At 43.4% G+C, this 19,073-nt stretch overlaps 1 protein-coding gene across 8 annotated transcripts in view; it reads right to left on the minus strand.

Annotated features, from left to right (window-relative positions):
• Positions 1-16,859, minus strand: part of ST3GAL6 (ST3 beta-galactoside alpha-2,3-sialyltransferase 6) — a 78,323-nt gene extending 61,464 nt beyond the window's left edge. For 2 of the 8 annotated variants that reach the window (XM_036849832.1, XM_036849831.1), the window contains exon 1: positions 16,150-16,427. The gene's annotated coding sequence lies outside the window, so the exon portion shown is untranslated. Of the gene's footprint in view, positions 1-15,693; positions 15,714-16,149; positions 16,440-16,637 lie in introns of those variants that run through there. The other 6 variants (XR_005019653.1, XM_036849838.1, XM_036849837.1 and 3 more) reach the window with 6 other exon arrangements.
• Positions 16,860-19,073: the final 2,214 nt, after the last annotated feature.

Consider the following 19,073-nt stretch of genomic DNA (forward strand, 5'->3'; position numbering starts at 1 on the left):
CATCTTCAAGATTCATTCTGTCAATTTTCATTTTTCACAGAATAATATTGTGAAATATAGATGTATTGGAATAGCTTCAGTCTCATTCCCAGAGTCTTGATAAATGTATGGCTCCTAGGTTGGAATCTATTTCATTAGGAAATATTACATGGAATTTTTTCATTACAAAAATGTTAACTGGGACTTCCCTGGTGGCGCAGCGGTTAAGAGCCCGTACTCCCAATGCAGGGGGCCCAGGTTCAATCCCTGGTCAGGGAACTAGATCCCACATGCATGCCTCAACTAAGAGTTTGCATGCCACAACTAAGGAGCCCATGTACCACAACTAAGGAGAAGGTGAGCCACAACTAAGATGCAGCGCAACCAAATAAATCAATCAATAAATTTTTTTTTTTAAAAAAACCGTTAACAGAAGTCCAAATGTTAATATAACAAATGCCCATTAACCCATTAACCAAAATAACCATATCTTCTCAGGGATTTTTTTTTAATGGAGATTTATGTTCCCCTCCTTACCATGTTCCTCTTCTCTGAGAGGCAACCACTATTACAAATTTATCTACTTTTTATTCACACACGTGTACACACCCACATGCATTCATAAACATTATGTGGTATATAATATTGTTTAAAGTAATGTTTAACATTGACATAACAAATACATAGTATTCTGAAATTTGCGTTTTTCACTCTACACTTTTGGTTTTGAGGTCCATCCATATTGATGCATAAAGGTTTTGTTCATTCTTTTTAAGTTCTGTAGCGTATCCTATCAACCAAATATATCACAAAGCTTTCCATTCCCTACCAGCAGACATTTAGGTTGTTTTCAGAGAACTGCTAATCTAAATGTCATTTTGGAGCAAAATCTTTTTTTTTTCCAATCTAGAAAAAACAGTTTACTAAGACAGTGAATCTTACAAATTGCTAGAAATACTTTAAAACTGAAATTTCACTTTTGCATAGTCTTTTTTCTAAAACATAAACTTTGATCATTCAAGTTGTTTAAAAATACGTAGATGTTTAAAATACCACGACCCTCTGAAAACGGAAAGTTAATAGTATTTTAAATAAGAAAGTACATTTCTAGGTAAGGTGAATCTATACTCATCCTGCTGAAAACAAAACACACTGAAGAAAAAGTGGATGCTGAAAATAGCCTTCTTACAATTACTTTCTTTTTCTGATAACCACACTGACAGAAAAGTTAGAGCATTTGAGCAAGTAGATAAACAAACCAAAGGTTTCTCTGGAATGCTTTGTTCAGTGTTTTGGCCAGAAAATAATCCAAGGTACAACCCCACAGAAAGATAACCAAATTTCTCTTTAGAACTGAGGGACTGGGAAGTGCCTACTATAAGCCAGAGTCAATGTTGAATAAAGTGGACAATTAAGCAAAACAATGAAATGCCAGGTCTTTCACCCTGAAGTCTTTAGACCCATAAACAGTGTGACTATACACAATGATCTATTTACATTAGTGAAAATTCTTAGCTCAAGGACATTGTAACAAGGTTTATCATCCAGCATAAACTGAAGTCAAGTCTACAAATAAGTGAAGACTTGTCTATGGGTTTCCTATCCCTTTAGCATCATTTTCTATAAAGAAGAATCTGAGAAAACCTCAAAAGGCAGATGTTTTAAAATATGGATAAATGTTTACTAATGGCTGCATTCTTTACACTATAAAACAACCTAGTCTCGGGAATTCCCTGGCAGTCCGGTGGTTAGGACTTGGCGCTTTCCCTGCCAAGACCGGGGTTCAATCCCTGGTTGGGGAACTAAGATCCTGCAAGGCACAGCTCAGCCAAAAACAAAACAAAGCAAAACAAAACCTAGTCTAGAAGGAGCAAAGGAAATTTGAGTAAGAGCATTGTCTTTGAAGGGAGGGGGAAGAAACATCTCTTCTCCTAGCAGATTTCCAAAGAAGTGTACACCACCCCCAAGAAGGTGAATAAAAAAAAAAGAAATCTGGGTTTCCATTGAAAGAAGTAACTCCAGCGCACTGGGGATCACAATGGAGTCAGACTGTTGGACTCCATGGTCACAATTAGCCAAATGTTTCAGCACATTCCACAGGAGAGAGTCAAGGAGATATCACTTCTTCTACATCCCTGGTCTCCAGCCCAAGAAAACCCCCAGGGCTTAGGAAAACCTACCCAGGCTTCAGGAGGCAGCTCTGAACTCCACTGAAAATCATCCTAGCAGTAGTTCAGTGAAATAACGGGCCAAGCAAATGGAGCAGCTCCATCATCCACTTGCCCGTCTGTCCATCCATCCATCCAACACAGATACGTATTACCCATCCGTCACATGGCACAAGCTCTCAAGGAACAAGGACTGTCTGAGCTGACAACACAGATGCTCTCAAGGCAAGTCCATAAAAACATAGACGATTAAACATACCGAACATAACATTTTGCCTCATTCTAACCTCTTAACTGTAGTTTCAAAGTGTACTCTCTTATTATTTTTCAATTAAATAATATGTATATTATAGAGAATACACAGAGAGAAGCCTAAAACATGCAACTTTTTTGCATTCTCCCTCAAAGGACAAAATATATTGTATGAAGAGCCGAAATTAGAGGTTGAGAGATTCTTAGCAAGAGAATAAGGAATCACATTGGCAATAGGCCAGGAACCAAAAGTTGAAATGCTTCAACTTTTGAAACTTCCCCATGTTTGTGATATTTTAAAATGTCTAGAGACTTCCCCAGTAGTTACTAGCAGTAAGCAATGGCTTCTGAACAGAAAGCAGGGGCAGTTAAAAGGCACATGCACTCTGTAACCACCCTAGGCTATAGACATATAAGGTGAAGGGAGAGTCTGTGCTAAGAGCATTTAAGACAAAAGCCACCAGAATCCCTAGGTGCTGAAGCAACAGTACAAAAGAACAAAGCAAGTGGCCAGAGTCTATGAAGTCACCCTGGGGACTTAACAAGAGTCTGATCCTTATCATTCCCCTCACACCAGAAACTCAGCCCAGAATAAGAAATCGATAAGTTACTGTCAGGCAGTCTAAAACCAATCCTTTGCCGAAGAAAAAAATACTCCATCATCTAATATGCTCTGCCTAGTTCGTTATTACTAACTAAAGACTAATTGTTGGGCTGCTTTTTGATCTGAGGGCTTTTTTATTTTCTGAAATGAGAACCGGCCTTTGATATGCGTAAGTACAACAAAATGAAACCTTTATTTACAGCATGCCATACTATTGGAAATAGGGATTTCATTTAAAGAATAAAGTTCTTTTTGTTTCCTATCAAAGATGATTTTGGATCAGAGGAACTGGGGACAACTAGGCGGAGGAGGTGGTTCAGTCTGGGTCTGGGAGGATGGATTAAGGACACCTCAGCAGAGACCCAGATAGGCAATGGTGGGAAAGCAGAGAGGGCTGATTTACAAAGCGTGGTCTGGGGTGTGTCAGAAAACCAAACTGATTCAGTCTGAAACTACTAGGGAAGAGCAGAGTGAAGAAATAAAGAAAAAGCCATACAATAGTAATAAAACCTTGTCTTCCACAACACAGACATGGAACAACCAGGGGCAAGACAGGGCACTCCGTGAGCTAAGTCCAGGCAGGAGCAGCTTCGAAAGGGTGTAGCCAGGGCAATTACAGAACCAAGGATCAGGTGCACTCTGGGGGACAGAGAGAAGAGGGGTCAGAGCACCAGGCCCCCCGCAGACCCTCTGCATTCATTTTCTAGGGATGCAACAACAAAGTACCACAAACAGGGTGGCTTACAATAACAGAAGTGTATTATCTCACAGTTCTGGAGGCTAGAAGTCCAGAATCCAAGTGTTGGCAGGGCCATGCTCCATCCGAAACCTGTAGGGGAGAAACCTTCCTTGCCTCTTTCTAGTTTCTGGTGGTTTGCTAGCATTCCTTGGCATTCCGTGGCTTATAGATCATCACTCCGATCCACTGCCTTCACATAGTTTTCTCTCTGTGCCTCTGTCTTCACACAGATGCTTCTTATAAGGACACCAATCACACTGGACTAGGGGTCCATCCTACTCCAGCATGACCTCATCTTAACTAATTACATCTGCAATGACCCTATTTTCGAATGAGTTCACATTCTGAGGTACTGGGAGTTAGAACTTCAACGTGTCTTTTTAGGGAGACACAGTTTTCAACCTATAACACCCTTCCTGATGCCTAGTCCTTACTCTCAGCCAGAGGGACCCTGATGCTCTAGAGCCATTCAGAATACCTGGGTGTCAATTCAAATGAAAAGGAAAGAGAAAAAAAAAAATCACCCTATGGTGGTGAAAGTCAGAATGGTGGTTACATTCAAGGAGGGGAGCCGTGACTGTGTGGGAGCACATGGTACACCGCTGGAGGGCAGGTAATGTTCCGGCTCTTCATCCAGAGGCACGTTGCCTGGGTGTGTTCACTGCGAGGAAACGTATCGAACTATACTTTTACATGGTTTGTGTATTCCTCTGTGTGTCCAATATATTTCCATAAGAACTTTACTTTAAAAAAAAAAAAGAGGGACTTCCCTGGTGGAACAGTGGTTAAGAATCCGCCTGCCAATGCAGGGGACACAGGTTTGATCCCCGGTCCGGGAAGATCCCACATGCCACAGAGCAACAAAGTCCGTGCGCCACAACTACTGAGCCCATGTGCCACAACTACTGAAGCCATGCGCCTAGAGCCCGTGCTCACAAGAGAAGCCGCCGCAATGAGAAGCCCACTCACCGCAACAAAGAGTAGCCCCCGCTCGCCGCAATTAGAGAAAGCCCACCCGCAGCAACGAAGACCCAACGCAGCCAAAAATAAATAAATAAAATAAATTTTAAAAAAAAGAGAGAGAGAAATTGGAGCTGTCCAAGAAATAGAGGTATCGGCGGCCTAGGCAGAACCTCAGAAAAAGGCATTACCTGGGAGAAGCCCCAACCCAAGAGTTAGCTGCTCAGCTGTGCTGGTTCAGACATTTGAGTGGTCAGTTTACCTGAGATGTTCAACTCCCAGGAGCTCGTGTCTAAATGGAAATGCCAAAGTAATTCACTTATAATGAGAAAAATATAAGAGCCAAGGAGTACATATATTTAAACTGGAAGATTGACAACTTCTAGAGGCAAATCCCTGGGTGATAAGAAAAGTTGTTTGATAACCACAGGCCTATAATAAGGATACATTCTTCCCTCAGTAGTGCTAGAAACGCAGTAAGACACTTTTTGATTTGCCCTCTGTTTTCCTAGCCTCCTTGCGGACCTCTCCCACACATTCCATTTTCAGGCTAATTACACCTCAAGTAAATTCCAGTGTTTTTTTTTCTTTCCCATCTAATTTTCCTCTGGGAATTTTACACTCTTACGTTTAGGGAGTTTTCGGTCCTATTGCTTAATTCCTAAGCAAGAGAAATCAACACCAAAAGACAGAGTTAAAATACACTGGACACCACTCAGACTTGGTGGAAAACATATTTCTGTAATAAAAACACATAAGATTTTCTAGAATTAAATATAATTCAGACATTTAACATCAGACATTGCATAAGCTCTAAATAACATATTGATATATCAAAAACTAACTGATGGGGCTTCCCTGGTGGCGCAGTGGTTAAGAATCCGCCTGCCAATGCAGGGGACACAGGTTCTAGCCCTGGTCCAGGAAGATCCCACATGCTATGGAGCAACGAAGCCCGTGCGCCACAACTTCTGAGCCTGCGCTCTAGAGCCCGTGAGCCACAACTACTGAAGCCCGCACACTTAGAGCCCGTGCTCCGCAACAAGAGAAGCCACCACAATGAGAAGACTGCGCACTGCTATGAAGACCCAACACAGCCAAAAATAAATAAAATAAAATTAATTAATTTTTTAAAAAACCAAACTGCATGTTGCCTTAAAAATGGGAGCGGGGAGGAGGAGAGGGGTAAAAAAAAGGAGTGGAGGGGGGGAAAGGAAGCCAAGCATTAACTGCAATGCAAACAAAGAAATAAAAATATTGATCAAAATGTACATACAAATTATCAATCACATAATTATAGAAGCCGAAGCTGTGGCTTTCTTGGGTGTGAAATGTATTAGGGAGGTACTGAAAGTTTCAAGGCTACGAATTTGTAATGGTCCTCTGGTCGGTTCTTGGATGGCTCTGTCCTATTGAAGTCCCTCTCTACTCTCAACTTTCATATAGAAACCCAGGCTTCAGAAGTCTCAAATGATACTTCACAATTTTTTTTTTTTTTTTTTTTTTTTGCTGCACTGCACGTGCCTTGCAGGATCTCAGTTCCCCAACCAGGGATTGAACCTGGGCCATGGAAGTGAAAGCCTGGAATCCTAACCACTAGGCCACCAGGGAACTCCCTCACATATCTATCTTTCAAACACTTAAGTTATTAAAAATGAGAGCTCTAATATCAATTATATATTACAGGTAACTAATGTTTTCATCATTTTCTTATGAAAACAGCAAATGGAAGAGATGTATTCCATGCCACATGTAAAATTCAAGTGCAACTTTAGAAGCAATGTGTAGAATTTGACTGTTATAACTTGTTATATATAAATTTGTTAAAATTGTCTATGTAGACCTACCCAAGTGCATATCCTTATAGGGAGATGTAAACATATAGGCCATAGGTCTCTGAGTCTGATTTAGCTGAGCCCTACATTCTCTCCTGCATCATCTCCCAAAATGCTTGATTTTGAACATTATGCTCTATGAGCACGAAACTCTGCACAGTTCTCCATCCTACTCAATACTATTTCATGTCTCAGTGCCTTTGATCATGCTGTTCCTGCTGCCCGGATTTTTCCCTCCCATCCTTTGCCCTCCCCGCCATAAACTGGAATGGTCTAGTGGGATTCTGCTCTTCAAGGAAGACTTCCTTTTCTACCTTTACCCTGTGTTTGGATGAGGATAGAGGAGCTTCTAAGAAAGAAAGCATATGTAAAGCTGTTTCAAGAATACAGAAACTGGGGCTTCCCTGGTGGCACAGTGGTTGAGAATCCGCCTGCCAATGCAGGGGACACAGGTTCGAGCCCTGGTCCGGGAAGATCCCACATGCCGCAGAGCAACTAAGCCCGTGTGCCACAACTACTGAGCCTGCGCTCTAGAGCCCGCGAGGCACAACTACTAAAGCCTGAGGTCCACAGCTACTGAAGCCCAAGCACCTAGAGCCCGTGCTCCGCAACAAGAGAAGCCACCACAATGAGACGCCCGCGCACCACAACGAAGAGTAGCCCCCGCTCGCAGCAACTAAAGAAAGCCCAAGCCAATCAACAAAGACCCAACACAGCCAAAAATGAATAAATTAATTAATTAAAAAAAAAAAAAGAAGTGATCTAAAGGAGTTGTCCTCCAATATCATTCTTTAAAAAAAAAAAGAATACAGAAACTATAACTATCATATTTTTTATACTATAGAAAAAGATGAAAAGTAATAATTTTAATTTTTTAATGGATGTCTGAATAGAGTAGTTTTTACTTCTTAACCCTAGTTTATTCTGAAAAACTCACAGTGCTATTCAACCAACAGATTTTCATCCCCCATCTTCACCTGAAGCCCGTGTTTTGTGTGTGTGTGTGTGTGTGTGTGTGTGTGTACGCACACACACACACACACACACACTGTATCCCTCCACTGCATGCCCATGGATTTCTATGTTGTAAATAGCACTGTGCCTGGCACATGATAGGTGCCCAAATATTTGTTGCTGTTCACTGAAAAATAATTAAAGAAATACAACATGAGTAGATTAATAGAGTCCAAAGTGAAGTCAGGGTCTAAGAGGACACAGACTGGAGAAAAAATTAGAGCTAGAGAAGGCCAAACAGAAAGACTTTCTGGAGAAAGTCAAATTTTAACTATTCGAGGAAGAACAGCTATAATAATAGTTATAATAATAATAATAATGTAACAACATTGATTAAATGATATTTGGCAGGCACTATGCTGAACTATTTTTACGTGTTTTCTTTCTAATTATCATAACTGTGATGTGGGCATTATTTCAAGTTTACAGATAAAGAAAGTGATGCTCCCAGAAGTTAGGCAATGCGTTCAGAGTCGTGCAGTTGTTGGCCATGAAGCTGGGAAACGAAGGCAGGTCATCACCGGGCTTGGATGGGGGAGGGGGAGTGTGGAGTGGAAGGAGAAAGGCACTAAGCGTCAAAGGACCCTTGCAAGCTGCAGCGCCAGGAGGCTTGCAGTGACTGCAGTGCAAATGGAAGAGTGAAAAGAAAGTTAGCAACAGGAGATGGCAGAAAACTTCAAAGACCTGTGGGAGAAATTCTCTGGATTTTTTGAGCAGAAAAAAATTTCCATAATAAAAACCATGCTTGAGGAATGCTATGATAAAAGGTGCGTGGACAGGAATATTGGTGGTCATAGGTGGAGAACTTGGGTAGAAGCTTTTTATAAGAATATGATCATGTTACTTATGGTTAAAGCAGAAGAGCCCTACACACCGATTCTGTAAAAATAGTGGGGGGGGTTTTGTTTTTGTTTTTGTTTTGCAATAGGTGGGCCAGTTTTGTCCTGCAAAAAAATTCAGGGCCTGCGAAACATTTACAGGTACTTCATGATCAGAAATTACACATATCCCTTAACATCCTGCTAAAGAAAAAAATCCAATTATTTCTAATTTAATTGTAGCATAGCTGGGATCAAACAAGAGTGATTAGCTAACTTCCTTTGACATTTACTTGAAATATTGGCTCCAAATATCAAAAGTATCTTGACGGCAGTATTCTTCATCTCACAAAGATCATTTACATTTACAACAGAGAGTCCCTTTAACTTGCAGAGTCTGTCAATTAAATAAAATTATAAATTAAATTAGTTGCTGTTGCTGAAAAGCAGTTGAAAATCCAGTTGAAATGCAACTGGATTATCATCCCATTGCTCTTGTCTAAATGCAACTGGATAACCCATTTCTCAATTTTTAAGTGCAGTTTTATAACTTTATATTATCCTTATTATATTATAATAATTATTATATATTACATTATCTAATTTTATATTAGCTGTATATTATCCCTAAAAAGAAGTCAGGGAATTAAAAAAAAAAATCTGGTCTTTTATTCTTTGGCTCTATGCTGAACATAGAAAATGTACATATTCCCTTACCTTTGCCTCTTCTATCCCTTCATACATGAAGGACTCTTAAATACTAAAGGGTTGCACAGATTTTAATAAAAGCGTTTCATCTTATTTTATTTCATTTGTCATACTTTATATTGTATTTTTTTTTTTTTTAAAGATATGGCAATTTATTTATTTATTTTTATTTATTTATGGCTGCGTTGGGTCTTCGTCTCTGTGCGAGGGCTTTCTCCAGTTGCGGCAAGTGGAGGCCACTCTTCATCGCGGTGCGCGGGCCTCTCACTATCGCGGCCTCTCTTGTTGCGGAGCACAGGCTCCAGACGCGCAGGCTCAGTAGTTGTGGCTCACGGGCCCAGTTGCTCCGCGGCATGTGGGATCTTCCCAGACCAGGGCTCGAACCCGTGTCCCCTGCATTGGCAGGCAGATTCTCAACCATTGCGCCACCAGGGAAGCCCTATATTGTATTTTTTTATACAGATTTTATTTTATTATTTTAATAAAAGCAACAGCTTCTACGGTGCTGGCCTAAATAGTTGCAATAGTATCTTTCCTAAGAAGAAAACTCCTCCAAGCTGTCTGAAGCAGCGGGCTGATAACTTCTCTGCCGACTAGAATACGATGGGGTGTGGGGAGGGAGACTGCATAAAATCAGCTCGAAGACAAGAAGGCTTTGTTTATGTAACAGCATGTCCTTGAGTATCTGTATTAACCAGGAAAATGCCCTCTGAAGGCACCGTTCTTTGTGAGAAACGTTGTCACTGTGAGTCTCAGCAAGAGCCCACAGCTGGGCCCCTCTCAGTTCCCTCTGCCAGGCAGGGACTCCTCCCGGCTCTGGCAATCTCAATGAGGAGGGCTTTTTATCCCCAGGGCATCTGTGTGTGTCTCCAGTTAGGCAAAATGATACATAACAGAAACCTAAGAAATATCATAATAAGCACTGGAACTCAAGCAGTGCAAATCTCTGCCTACTAAAGGGCATGACATCATGGATGTGAGATGCTGGGCTATTAAAGAGGGAAATGATCTCGTTATCCATGCTCTTGGCACACGTATTTCCTCACTAATGTAATCACATACCCAACTAACTGACTAACCCAACTCAAATTATCATAAATTATGAATTATGAAACTGTTCTGAAAGTTTACTGTACACGAAAACAAATTTGAGAATATCCACCGGATAATATTCACATACCGGTCTCTTAAGTGTCAGCCTAAGTATACTATATTATTTTCAAAGAGAAGAGTTTCAAAACCAGAAGTTTTAATTAATATAGACTAATCCACAGTAATGAATTCACCTTTCACCTGTCTTCTCCAACGTGTTAAGTTTTTGAGATGACAAATTGATGATACTAATAGTTATAATCCTAAGAGTTATAAAGATGTTACAGCTGAGCTAATATATTCACATTGTGAGTTAATCCATGGCCATCTATAGTGTTCTGGACACCACACCAGGTACCGAGGACACAGGGGCGAACGAGACAAGACATAATCGCTGCCCTCTCAAATAGAAACGTGTTCCAGATTTTATGCCACTACATCAGTCAGAAAGAAACAGCCACGAAAAGCTGAAAGTGAATTGTGTTATATATGAAATAGTATGTAAATTATATTGGGGCTTCCCTGGTGGCGCAGTGGTTTAGAGTCTGCCTGCGAATGCAGGGGACACTGGTTCGAGCCCTGGTCTGGGAAGATCCCACATGCCGCGGAGCAGCTGGGCCCGTGAGCCACAACTACTGAGCCTGCGCATCTGGAGCCTGTGCTCCGCAACAAGAGAGGCTGATAGTGAGAGGCCCGCGCACCGCGATGAAGAGTGGCCCCCACTTGCCACAACTAGAGAAAGCCGTCACACAGAAACGAAGACCCAACACAGCCATAAATGGATAAATAAATAAATAAATAAATAATTTAAAAAAAAAAATTATACTACGTATGTTAAGTATGTAAATTAATAAATGAGCAGGGCATCTGGCTAAATAATCTCAAAAACAATTTTCTCTCTGAAGAGTATACCAAGCTTCCCCAGAGAGTTATGTACTGGCAATAATGAGCTTTCCTGGAATCAAAGGATAACTGATAAAATGCTTCTGTTCATTTCTGATAAACCAGTGCTACTAGGAGATATCGACTTGTACATAAGCTTTCATGATTTAAGTGTTACTCTAAGACTGACAGGATCATCTACAAAGAACAATAGAAATGAAATTTCTAAGGCACAGTATAGTCCCATGGCAACTATTATAAGAGTCCTGCACATTTCCACTGAAACTACCTCTCATATCAGACTGCATAGGCTGGGGAAAGGGAGTGGGAGTTCTGGAAAAGGCAAGACCTTCTTGTTACACAGAATATCCCCTTTTGGGACAATCATTGTCTTGCAAAAGATACCAACTATGATTGATTTGACTAGATACTTTTTAGTATCTAGTTTCAGATGTCACCAGCCAATCCAGAGACTTAGAGACAACTAGATAGTCTGGAGAGAGGCTAAGAAATCAGAGCTAGTGATGGGGAGTTTCATGCGTGAAATTGAAACTGAGTATATGGATTTATTTCAGAGGGTAAGAGCAAGACTGTCCACAGTCCTCTGAGTCCTGCTTTTCTGTGTGGATATGCCTGTGCTCTGACCTAGGGCAAAGAAGGGGAAATCAGTGATGGACAATTAATAGGGAGAAGAAAAACTGAGAGTGAAAATGTGTGTGTGTGTGTGAGAGAGAGAGAGAAAGAGAGAGAGAGAGAGAGAAACAGGAAAGCCCATTGCCCACCAGGTGAAGACTGAGTCTCTAATTCTGAGTCTCCAGTGGCAACCCATTCTAATAAAAACACAATTCAAACTCCTTTCTAAGACTTAAAATCTTCACATAAGCGGTCTTCCGCCTGCCTCACTGACTTCATCTCCTCTCTTGCCCTTTTGCACTCTTCTCCATCTACAAGTTCTCCAGACATCCCAGATTCATTTATGCCTCAGGGCCTTTGCAGTTGCTGTTCCCTCTGCCTACAATGCTCTTCCTGCTGCTCTTCACTTGACGGGCTCCTTCTCATCATTCACATCTCACTTCAAATATCCCCTCCTCCCAGCAGCTCTCTGACTGCTTTGAACTGGCTTCCCCCATGCCCTGTCTCGCACGCGCCCACATTGCATTGTCTTTGTAACACTCATTTCTACCTGAAAAACGTTTTTCCATTTATTTGTATCTGGTTTATTGATCCCATTTCCCACAGAAACACAAGCTCTGTAAGAGTGGGAGCTTCATCTGTTTTGTTCAACGTCGCATGCCCTACCTAGAACATCTATTACATGGTGGGTACGCAGTAAATATTGGTTAAATCTCAAGTCCCACCGTATAGATGACTGCGGAAAGTCACGCAAGAGCCACTGCAAAACCACTCTCTGCTCCCTTGTTGCCCCATCAAAGCATAGTGACCATGACCCACAGCTACACCAGCTCTGGGCCTGCTGCCACAACCCATGAAGGTGAGAGTAACGCTGTTTCCCTTGGAGAAATTTCCAGCTTCCTTTCCATTTCCTCATCTGGAGGCCTTATTCCCTCATCTCCCACAGACCTTTCCATTCCCAACCACATAAAACGTAAATCAATGTTTAAAGAACTCTTCAAAGACCAGCATTATTCTGTGCTACTGGATGAAACGATGGCATTGGCCCACTGTGTTTCAGGTGTAAGGGGGAAGAGAGAATGCAGAAGAAGAGATCCTCTTCACTCAGCTTTCCAGTGTTGAAGGTAAGAAAATCTCCTAAGGGTTGAGTGCTTTCCTTCACCTTTTCCCAATGGTCCAGGAAGAGGAAAGCCCTGATCAGATGCAGAAGGTTGTGACAGTAAATGGGAAGCTGGATGACCAAAAGATCTGCCCCCCCCCCAAAAAAAAAGAAGAAAAGGAAAAAGAAATATGGATGTGGGGAAGAGACTCAGATCCTACTGCTATTCGCTCTCTTTTACCCTCATAACCTCACCCCCATAATATTATCGCTTCTTAGCCTGACTGTATGGCAGCCAAGTTCCTGACCGAGTCTGAGACACTTCCACCAATTCAGTCACCATCATGGGAAAGAACGCCTGCTACCCCACTGTGGTGAGGGAACTGTGCTTCTAACACCCTGACATGGAATCATAAATACAGTCTTCTGCTGAAACACTGTAATGTCCAAGGCAGACAGCCTGTTCCATACATCAAGCTCTCTCCAAACTAAATACTTTTTATTTCTAACTTACCAGGGTTCGATTGGAAATCGTGGTGTGTGCTGTTGTCCACTGTATTTGGGAGAAACGAGAGATTCATTTCAGCTGTGAGGGTGGGGCTGTAGCCCTTGGAAGATTTCTTCCAGGCAAGAAGGATAAGCAGGAACTTCAGTGAGAATATACATGTATTCAGAATGAAAAGAACTTTCAGAACATAAGCCAATGGAGATAACATGACCTTGTAAACCTGGCCAGACACAGCACACCCAAGGGGCATGTCAAAGATGTGGAGAAGATAGACGATAACTAATTGTTGAAAGTCTGGAGCTATCAGAAGGAAAGGCAAAGTACGCAGAGCACCTGCTCAAGAAGCCAAGCATGAGGGGTAATTAAGAATTAATCTGTGGGGAGGGTGGGAGGGAGGGAGATGCAAGAGGGAGGAGATATGGGGACATGTATATGTATAACTGATCCACTTCGTTATAAAGCAGAAACTGACACACCATTGTAAAGCAATTACACTCTAATAAAGATGTTAAAAAAAACATATTAATCAAAAGAAAGGGAGACATGAATATTTGTAAGTATCTGTCGAAAATTATATGTGTAGCCATTATTCAGAGTATGTTTTTTGTATATATTTTTGCTTTGATTTAATAAATAGTTCTGAAAACAAAAAACAAACAAACAAACAAAAGAATTAATCTGCGTTCCGATCAGGGGGTATATAAATGAGCATTGTGGAAGGCAAAGGAGAAAGATATGCAAATGAATGGAAGAATTGGTGAAGAATGTCTGCTACAGAGGCTTTCTGGAATGGTGTAAGGCAGAGGTGAAGTGACCTTTCTGTGATCCATTCTAGGTCACTTAACCTTGGGCAGTCTCAGTTTTTTTAACTATAAAATAAGGTTAAGCATTCCTGTCTCATAGGGTGGTTGGGAAGATTTAATAAAATAGCATAGGGGAACTCACTGGGGATCATAGTGGAGGCCACCTGAGTTTTGTGTTTTCCTTACCTCCTTGATAAGCATTGCCTAGAATGCACTTAAACAGGTCTCTGGTCCCCAGTCTGAATGGAATCACAAATTTCCACGAAAGCCAAGTGGTTAGCAGATGATGCTTATCAGAGAAACATGGGAGGCACGGCATTATTTCACTTCTCTCCATAATATTCCATATGACATGGAACACAGAAATATCTCCAACAGAAGAAAACGGCTGCCAGTGATATTTGGAATGAGAAAACTTGAAAATTACAATTTCCACAAAAGACTGATTTTTTAAAATGTTATGTCTCTTAATGGCATTCTTCTGCCAAAACTGTTCCTCTATTCTTTTCTGAGCCCCGAAGATTTGTATTGATTCGGGGCATAAGAATAAATTGAGTACTTCTAACAAATCTACTGAAACATAATCAAAATAGCAGTCTTGTTTTATTGCACCATAATACGGAGACACGGTACAATCTGCGGCTGTGACAATCAGAGAGGGACACTGACAAAAATATTGCTCAAGAGAAGCCACAAGGGCAACCAATGAAGACCTCCCCTCCCCCTCCAGGATTAAGGACAGCTTGAAGCCAGAACAGGAAAACACAGTTTCTAGAAGAGTTCTCTCCTCATAAACCAAAGTTGCCATTATCTAATGTGCCTCCGGGACGATTAGACTTATTCAGAGACGACAAACTATCAATAGATAACAAACTAAGAGTGGTTCTTTGCAGATCTTCGTATTAAAAGCAGTCGTAGGTTAAAGGAAAAGGAAGCGAAAACTAATCAATTTACAAATGTCAAATCAGCATGCTTTCGAACGGAAAATAACCTGCCAGCCTGACCAGATCCTCCTAAATATTTAACATCTCCATATAAATAAAAAGATAGTTTCATGGTCTGCAGCCGGGAGAGAAAGTTTTAAGACCGGAAAGTCAAATATCCAAGCTAGCCTTGTAAAAGCGGCTATCAAAGACCAGAAGGTTAGTGTGAACTTGGGGCCAGAGGGCGAGGGGCTTCTGGCCGATCGGCAGTTTCCTTAACTATCTACCCCCGGCGGCGCTCCTCTTAAGCACATGCGACTTTGCTGAGTTTAGAATCTGCAGTTTACGTAGTTTCTGATATGCTGGCATGCAAGATGTCTTTCTCATCACCACTCCCAAGAACCGTTTCTGAACCATCATCTTTGAACAGCAACGCCCACCCCCGTCCCAACCTCTCTCCCCGCCCTTCTACTGAAGACCCTCCCCCAAAAAACTGCTTTGGGTTTGTTTTTAGTTTCTGAAAATGGCTTTTGATAGATTTTCTTTCAAGCCAAAAGAACAGCACACAGGGGCTGAGATCGCCAGGGAGCTCGGAAACAATCCGCCTCAAAACCACAAGCGTTTTCTCCCCTACCCCCTAAACTAACGGCAGCCCAAGTCACGGAAATTTTCTCACCGCCGCCTTTTCCTCCAAATTGCCTCGGAGCTGTGTTTGCTAGGTCTAGTTCCACCGTGACGGGAAGAAGGGTTTCTAACAAAATGTTCTAAGGTAAAACGGGAGAACCTTCCAGACCTCTCGCCCCTGCTCGCTTACAGACCCTTTTACAGGCAAACAATAGTGAGCAAAGCGCCCATCACCCCCGTCGGCCTCTCCTGCGCTCAAGCTTCCAGAGCCCCTCCCGCCCCTCCCGGGAGAGCACCTGGGGCCGAGCGCCCCCGACTCCCTAAACCCGGGGGTACGGGACCAGCTCACGCAGGCTCCTGGGAGGAGGGGGGATTGGTGCGTGGAGGCGCGCCCCCCGGCCCCCGATCCTCAGCCTCAGGGGCTGCAAAGCCCGCGGATCTCTCCGCTCCCCCAACCTCCCTCCCCCGGCGATGCAAACCCGCAGCGAAGCGGGCGGGGGAGAGTTACCCGCCGAGGCCCCGGCGCGAAGACCGCAGAGTCGTGCCGGGCTCCGGGGCCGGAGGCCCGCTGCTCTCGGCTCGCTCGTCGCCGCTCGCCCCAGCCGGCTGCTGCCTCTCCCGCGGCGCCTGAAGCATCGAGCCGCCGAAGACCGCGGCCGGCGGTAACCGGAGGAAGGTGGCGCGGTTCAAGGGGCGGCGCGGGAAGGATTCAGGCTCCCTCGGACCCGGCGGGGGAGCGGGGAAGGGCGCGGCGCCGCCCGGAGTCCCAGGCGTCCGCCGGCGCGTGCGCTGCCCGCCGCGCCCGGGTTCGGATCCCCGGCGAAAGCGCCTAGCGCCTCCGGAGCCGCGCAGAAGCTCCTCCCGCTCGGCGGCTGGCGCCAGATGCGTGGTGGCCGCGGCCGCCCCCGAGTTCGCGGAGGAAGGTGCAATGCGGAGGGAGCCGCTGGGGCTCCCCGTCCCCGGGCCGGCTAAGTGGGAGCGCGGCCGAGCCCCTACCTTTCCGGCTGGGCGGACACCAGCCGCGCGCCCTCTCCGGGCGTCCCGGACAGGAAAATCACCGCGAAGGGGGCCGGGGGAAAGCGGCGGGTGGCTTCAGGACAAGGTAGGAGGATCAAGTTCCACAGCCAAGAAGACACTCCCATCCCGTCCTGGTTTGTTTGGAAAGCTGCAGGGGCGAAAGTGAGGGGCACCTCGGGTGCTCCCCCCCTCCCCGCCGGGCTGGCAGGCGGCAGAAGTAAACACTTTTGCTTGGCGCGTGGGGGACTTCTGTGACACGAGGCGGGGCAGGCGGTTTGGTCCCCAGCAGGAAGGGAGAGGTGTTCAGAGAGACCAGAATTCCTGGGCTCTGCCCTTCAAGGACAAAGGTGTTAGTGCTTTTTATCTTTTGGAGGAAACGTTACTTGAGGGAGAAGAACAAAGGTGAGACGTGCATTTTCTTTTCTTATTAAAGTAGGTCTCCCTTGAGAAAAGCGTCTTCATACTTGGATAGCTGTGAATACTTTTTTTTTAACATCTTTATTAGAGTATAATTGCTTTACAGTGGTGTGTCAGTTTCTGCTTTATAACAAAGTGAATCAGTTATACATATACATATGTCCCCATATCTCTTCCCTCTGTGAATACTTTTTAAATTTCAGTGTTTGTGATATAAATCACATGCCATCAAATGACCCCAGGGAGAAGAGCCACAGACTTGGGTGCAATTGAGAAGAGTCACAGACTTGGGTGCAATTCAAAGTGAGTAATGTGTCAGGCACTGAAACAAAGTCCTCCGTCTGTGATGGACCTTCTGGTATTTGTATTAATTTTAACAACAGCCCTAGGAGGCAGCACTTGTTATTTTCCCAGTTCTCCTATCAAAAAACCCAGAGGGTTCAGAAAATTCCTATCCCTTTCCCTTTCTACAAATTGCCTTTGAAGTAACCCACACAGATTTTGTCATTTTAAAGGTGGTTCCTGAGACATCAGAGTAGTGAAAGATGTTTAGGGAATTTATCCATCTGGGCCCATTTTTCTTGAGGTTACTTTGCTCTTTTAGGTTCTCCTGAGTTTATTACCCTTCTCTTGTTCATGACTTTCAGAATTAAAGCAGTGGTATACCTCCTCCCCTCTGGCTTTCCTAGGATTTTTGAATCTGCAACGTCACGTGCTAAGGCGAGAGGCAATCCACTGTTCTTAGGTGACATTTGTGCTTCTTCATAGTCAGTAGTGACCAAGAAGGCACTGTTCACCCTAACCTAATTCAAATTCCACCTCCTCCTTCGGCCTGCAGTGTGACCTTGAGCAAGTGACTTAACCTCAGTGTACTTCCTTTTGGCCACCTCTACAGTGAGATAGTACAACCTATCTTCAGGGGTTGTTAGGAGGATTAAAATAGATGATAACATAGAGAATTCTCAGCACAGTGCTCATCTCAAAAGAAACATCAATCCAGGAAGTAGGAATATTAACTGCCAGTCCTTTCCCACCATGAGTCAGCTACCCTCCATGTATCATGTCTGTTTCTCTCATTCATCCTGCAAACCAGAATAATATCCTAAAAATGATGAAATGGGGTCAAGAGGTTAAGTAATGTGCCCAAGGTCATACCACCTATTTTGAAGCAGTGATTTGAATGAAAGTGCCCGGGGGGCTTCCCTTCCCTGGTGGCGCAGTGGTTGAGAATCTGCCTGCTAATGCAGGGGACATGGGTTCGAGCCCTGGTCCGGGAAGATCCCACATGCCGCGGAGCAACTAGGCCCGTGAGCCACGATTACTGAGCCTGCGCATCTGGAGCCTGTGCTCCGCAACAAGAGAGGCCGCGATAGTGAGAGGCCCGCGCATCGCGATGAAGAGTGGCCCCCGCTTGCCGCAACTAGAGAAAGCCCTCACACAGAAACGAAGACCCAACACAGGCAAAAAAAATAAATAATAAATAAAATAATAAATAAAAATTAAAAAAAAAAAAGTGCCCGGAACCAAAATCAATTTTCTTTCCAGAATGTCATACCACTATGTAACTATCTGGGGTAAGGGCTTTTGACCTGTAAAACTTTTTTTTTTTTTTTTTAATGCAGGATACATTATTGCATGGGCACATGATTGCAACTATGCAGGATACATTATTTCATGGGCACATTATTGCAACTATGTAAAAATTTTGAATTCTTGTGGAAGGTGATAAAGAATTAAGCAGGGTGAATTTGTAGCCCTCTCTGGGATAGTGTTTTTGGTAACTTTTGGGGGTGGGGGAGGGATTTTTCACAATGTAACTATAACTCAGCCTTTGTGTAGAAGATTTATTCTAATAAGGTGGGAGGGGAAGGGCCAGGACTATTGGGACATGCAGGGTCTTTTAAAGGTCCCTGAAATCATATTATTTAGGCATTGTACACATAGGGCTGGCCTTGTTTGCTAGGTTTGTTTTTTGATTATGGATGGTGCAGTCTCTTT

This window comes from Balaenoptera musculus, chromosome 4 (genome assembly GCF_009873245.2).
Source record: "Balaenoptera musculus isolate JJ_BM4_2016_0621 chromosome 4, mBalMus1.pri.v3, whole genome shotgun sequence".
Classification (NCBI taxonomy): Eukaryota; Metazoa; Chordata; class Mammalia; order Artiodactyla; family Balaenopteridae; genus Balaenoptera; species Balaenoptera musculus.